We start from the raw sequence: 5,993 nt of genomic DNA, 5'->3' as shown, positions 1-5,993 counted from the left end.
GCTTGTGTCTGTTTTGTTTCTGCTCATGTTATAAAAATAAGCCTTCAAAACGGTAGAAAGAAGAAGGCGTCAGAATAAAGACCCTTATCAAACCAGAGGAAAGCTTTAAATATATCTTTAGAATATTAGAGTGTGTCTGCTTGAAATGGTGAAAACAGCTGCAGGAGTGACTGTTCTCCGGTGAAAGGGCAGTTCTGGGTCTAGAACAGTGTTCCGAGGACTCTTTATACACAGATCATTCTATCGTAGCTAAAGCTGGTTCACAAGTCTTTTACCAGACAAAACCTGCATCTCTGACTAACATACAGCAACCATTACTGTGACTCTTCAGCCGAGAAACAATAAACATTTCCAGGAAACACAGAGATTTATGAAGGAAAACCTTTGATGGTCACCTTGTTGGACCTAAAATCCTGTTTTCTGTCAGTCTATCTGTTTTTCTATGGAGGACCGATCCTGACAAAATAAAAAATAAAAGCAGAAATGTATATATTTTGTTTTTCCTTTTCCGTAAACATGCCTTTGTTCTTTTTACATTTCCTCGTCTCTCTTTTTCCTTTACCGTATGCATTTCTCCTTTATTATGCAAATGAGGAGGGCTGCCTTCTTCTCTCCAGCTCCTCTCCTATTGGTCAATATAGAGGAAGGAGGAGGATCCATGTGCAGGCCGAGGGTGTGTCCAATTCAGGGGCTGGATCCTTCCAAGTGCGTTACTTGTTGGCTGATTACGTCACAGCGCGGCGCGTAAGGTCTGTCAGATGCTGCCGACAAATGTGTCCTTCTTTTGCCCGATTTGACGGATGAGTTGTGAGTATCCTTCGCCGTCCATCTTTTCCCATTATTCATTGCGTGTCGAAGCGGTTTGGTCAAGCAGGGGCAGCCATGGTGGACCACAGTGGCAAAAGCTGTGAGTAAACTGTGAAAAATTACACTTTCTGTGACACAAATGAACTTTTACAATGTTTTTAGTGCGGGAATATAACTATGTAGACGTGAAAAATCTGCTTGATTCATCAAGACATCGCTTAATTTCAAACGTGCTTCGACGTGTTCGGAGTTTTCCGCTCCGACCGTAGTAACTGCCGGCTTGCCTCGCCAGCCCTACCGACGGTGGGGCGAGCTAGACCCGGTAGAGATCTGACCGGACTATCGGTACTGCGCTCCTGCTGCCAGTCATGACAGTGAACGTTAAACACAAGTGATTTCTAACAGTTTATGTTAGTATTATTTTAATGTATTGTGTCATTTGATCATGTAAGTCGATTTGACATTACAGGTGATATTAAAGTTAACCTGAATAAATGGACAATTTTATGTAATCCTACCGTATCGCTGGAGAGTGTGATTGAGAATAAATAAGTTTTAAAATATTAAATTAAATTGTGAAAAATTACACTTTCTGTGACACAAATGAACTTCTACAATGTTTTTAGTGCGGGAATATAACTGTGTAGACATGAAATATCTGCTTGAGACATCGTTTAATTTCAATCGTACTCAGACGGTTTTGGAGTTTTCCGCTCCCGCCGTAGTAACTGCCGGCTTGCCTCGTCAGCCTTCCCGGCAGTGGGGCAAGACAATCCCAATTCGCAGCTGCTCACTTCTGGCCTCCGTGGTTTTAGTGGTCAACGAAGGACCCAGCCCACGTAGACCGGGTCCTTCGAAGGATCCAGCCCCTGAATTCAGACATACCCAACATCTCTGCAGACTCCACACACCCTGCACACAAACTGTTTAGGCTATAACCTTCAGGTGGCGCTATAGAGCGCTGTCTGCTAAAACCAGCAGAGACAGTTTCTTCCCCCAGGCTGTTTCTTTGATGAACACTTGACAAACTGACACTGAACAAACTTGGTAATAAAGCTGATTGTGAGTTTAGGAGTCTAAATGAGTGGTGGGGCCAGGGGGCGCTATAGCTACCCCTGCATTAGACATTTCAGTATTTTCCTTTTTTTCTACATTTTAATGTAATATTTGGGATTATATTTAACCAAAATAGCAAAGATAATCACAAATAGTCAATGATTATGAATAGAGTTATGAATTAACAAAAATGATGAGGAGTTCATGACCTCATTTCATGGGTCTTCATCGCATTCAGGTCAAACAGCGACTGGATGGTGCAGAGGAGCAGAGACACGAAATACTGGATGCTGCTTTCAGCCCCGAAGATCGGCTGCACACATTAGGTAAGGTAAGGTAAGTTTATTTATAAAGCGCTTTTCAGCAACGAGACACTCAAAGCGCTGTACATACAATTACAATACAATCACAAAGCAAATAAACAGATACAGATACAGAAAAACAAATCAAATGATAAAATCATACAACAGAGGTAATTTAAAAAAGTAAAATAAAATAAAGAGAATAGAATGATGGACAAGAAAATGAAAGGAAAATTGGACTGAAAACGCAACTAATCATGCCTAGATGGCCCAGTCAAAGGCCACTCTAAACAAATATGTTTTTAATCTTGATTTAAAGCAACTTAGGGTTTCGGTGCTTTTACAGTTTTATGGCAGTTTATTCCAGATTAGTGGAGCAAAAGGTTCCAATTAGTGGACTAAAAGCTGCTTCTCCATGTTTAGTTCTGGTTCTGCAGAGTAGATTTGAGCCAGAAGACCTGAGAGGTCTGGGTGGTTGATCCACTGACAACAAGTCTGTAATGTATTTTGGTGCTAAGCCATTCAGTGATTTATAGACTAACAGAAGTATTTTAAAGTCTATTCTCTGAGCTACAGGGAGCCAGTGTAGGGACTTTAGAACCGGGCCGATGTGCTCCACTTTCTTAGTTCTAGTGAGGACGTGGGCAGCAGCGTTCTGGATCAACTGCAGCTGATTGATCCACTTTTTAGGCAGACCTGTGAAGACACCGTTGCAGTAATCAATTCTACTAAAGATGAACGCATGAATTAGTTTTTCAAGGTCCTGCTGAGACATTAGTCCTCTAATCCTGGAGATGTTCTTTAGGTGATAGAAGGCCGACCTTGTTACTGTCTTTATGTTCCTCTGAAGGTTCAGGTCTGAGTCCATCACTACACCCAGGTTTCCAGCCTGACTGGTGGTTTCTAGCTGTATTAACTGAAGCTGTGTGCTAACTTTCAAACGCTCTTCCTTTGGTCCAAAGATTATTACTTCAGTTTTGTTTTGATTCAGCTGAAGAAAATTTAGGCCCATCCATGCATTGATTTCTTCTAAGCATTTACCCAGCACTTGAATGGGTTCATGGTCACCTGGTGACATCATAACGTATAGCTGTGTGTCGTCTGCATAGTTCTGATAACTTACGTTGTTGTTTATTAAAATCTGAGTTAGGGGGAGCATGTAGATATTGAATAGGAGGGGCCCTAAGATGGATCCTTGGGGAACGCCACATGTGATTTTTGTGTCTCTGATGTAAAGTTACCTACTGACACAAAGAAGTCCCTGTCCTTCAAGTAGGATTTAAACCAGTTGAGTGCTGTACCAGAAAGGCCGACCCAGTTTTCCAGGCGCTCTAATACAATGATCAACAGTGTCGAATGCTGCACTAAGGTCCAATAATACCAGCACTGTGGTTCTTCCACAGTCTACATTTATACGGATGTTATTGAACACCTTGACAAGAGCAGTCTCTGTACTGTGGTGAGCAGGAACCTGACTGGAAGACATCGAAACGGTTGGTCGTTGTTAGGAAGTTGTTTAACTGTTGAAACACAGCTTTTTCAATAATCTTACTGATGAAGAGGAGGTTTGATATAGGCCTGTAGTTCTGTAGTAGCAGCTTGTCCAAGTTGCTCTTTTTCAATAGAGGTTTGATAATTGCTGTTTTCAGGGCCTGGAGGAAAACACCTGACAAAAGGGACGTGTTTATTATTTGTGTTAAATCAGATGTTATTACAGGCAAAGCTTTCTTAAGGAAAGCTGTGGGTAAAACATCAAGACAGCAGGAAGAAGAGCTTAGTTGGTGTACGATTTCTTCTAAGATTTTGTAGTTTATTTGGTGAAATTGGGGGGGTTCACCTCTCCTGTGGATTTTGACAGGGAGACCTTTTGTGATGACCTCTCTTTCTCAGCCAACTGGCTGATTGTTTCTGCTGGAGCTGTTGGAGGCAGCGTTATCATTGTTGTTGATACTCCATGTTCTCTGCTGAAGGTCGAAGCTGCTGGCAGATTATTTACTGAATAGAAGAGATTAGATGTGAAACGTCTGGCTCCTGGCTTGTTCAAACAGAAACCATCTTGCTTGAAGAGTTGTCTTTTTCCCCGAAAAATATTAAAGTTGTCGATGAAGTTCACAGATGTAGTAGCACATGTTTTTTTCAACCATTTATTAATCATCAGAAGTCTGGAAAAAATCTCATCTCCACAGAAAATCGGTGCAAAGGGTCTGCTGAGAAACACCTTGATATTGAGACCTCCAACAATATTCAGAAGACGAGTGAAATCCTCCTTCAATCCTTCTGATGTTTTCTTAGCTACGTCATCCATGGCTCCACAGTGTATAATAAGGTTTTCTAGAGACGGGTGCTTTTCTGTGATTGCCAGAATATTCTCTGAGATATCAGAGACCACGTTACTGGTACCAATCAGAACTTCTGTGTTTTTCTTGTTGCAGAAGTTTTTAATCCCATCCACAGCTGTGTTGCCCACTATTAGGGTTCTTGGTCTGGTGGGGCGCTTTTTCTCTGGCAGTTTAGGAGAAAACTGTTTAGACTGAAGGTTGTTCTCAAACCGTTTATTGTTCTCAGAAGATGGATCATTTTCCTGGTTTTCATTCTGTAGTGAAGCAAATCTGTTCTGGAGGAGAACTCCATTATTTCCAGCTGTCTCACTCCTATCAGTTGTTGTGACAGCAGCTCGCTGTCGAAGTCTCCTTTTCCCAGGGGAAACGGGGACATTTCTCTGTAATTCTGGCCATTCTAATTTATTTAATTGCTGAGATCTTCCAGTGAGTCGTCCACCTTGATTTTTTGGGCATGCCCCTAAAACATGCCAGGGGGGTCTGCCGGTAGGTTTATTCTCAGTGTTCTGATTGCCGGCTGAGTTGTTGAGCTGGCTGTCACTGTTTGGGATCACAGGCAGAGTTGAATCATCGTTGTACCTCATATTCACCTCCACATTCACTTCTAGTCCATGGATTTTCATCTCCAAAACAGACAATTTCTGTAAAAGTTTGTCTACGTCCTCTGTGGTGAAGGGAGGCATTTTATGCTGATTAGGTGGCGTCAACTTGTCCTTCTTTCGAGTTCAATTATAAAAACATCAAAGTCCTTTAAAAAAAAAAAAAAATAACAATAATAATAATAATCCTTGGGAGTCGCTGGTAAGAAGTTGTTTTAGTCCAATATTTCCGTAATTTTGGCTAAGAGATAAAGAGTTAGGAGTAAAAGAATGCAAGCAAGCAGGGAGCTTAGGAGAAAAGCGTCTGAGCAGGAAGAGAGGTGGAAGTGGTTTGGATGTTTTCTTTGTTCAGAGTAGCTGCAGGGATGCTAGCTGCAGGTTAGCAGGTTGGTGTGATGCACCTGTTCACGGTGCATTACGGTTAATGCTCTGTATGGGTGGCGCCTGAGGTCAAAAAACACAAGATCTGTTTTTAAGATTTAATGCCGTTCTGTGAATAGAAGTAAGTTTATTTATTCATAGTGGTGTGAAAGTGAAATACATTAAGAGACTTACTGTAAAATGTTACATAAAGTGAAAGGAACAATAACCATTAAAATGCAAAAAATAAAATAAGTTAGCTGAGAACTGATCAAGTAAATAGATCAAATATGATTCTTGCAAAGCTAAGTGAAGCTTGATTAGAAGCTTTAGCGAAAAAAAATGCCTGTTTCTCAAAAAGAAATGAATATTTTTTATTTCTTTATCAGACTTTCACAGCCAGTAACTATTTACATGAGAAACAGAGGCAACATCACACTGTGTGCAATATATATGAAATACACAATCGATAGTTCCCACATGACGTCACACGTCCTACATCCGGGTGCTCTGCTGCCATTGTGACGGAA

The sequence above is a fragment of the Girardinichthys multiradiatus genome, chromosome 18 (assembly GCF_021462225.1).
Source record: "Girardinichthys multiradiatus isolate DD_20200921_A chromosome 18, DD_fGirMul_XY1, whole genome shotgun sequence".
NCBI classification, from domain to species: domain Eukaryota; kingdom Metazoa; phylum Chordata; class Actinopteri; order Cyprinodontiformes; family Goodeidae; genus Girardinichthys; species Girardinichthys multiradiatus.
This window is presented reverse-complemented; position numbering follows the sequence as displayed.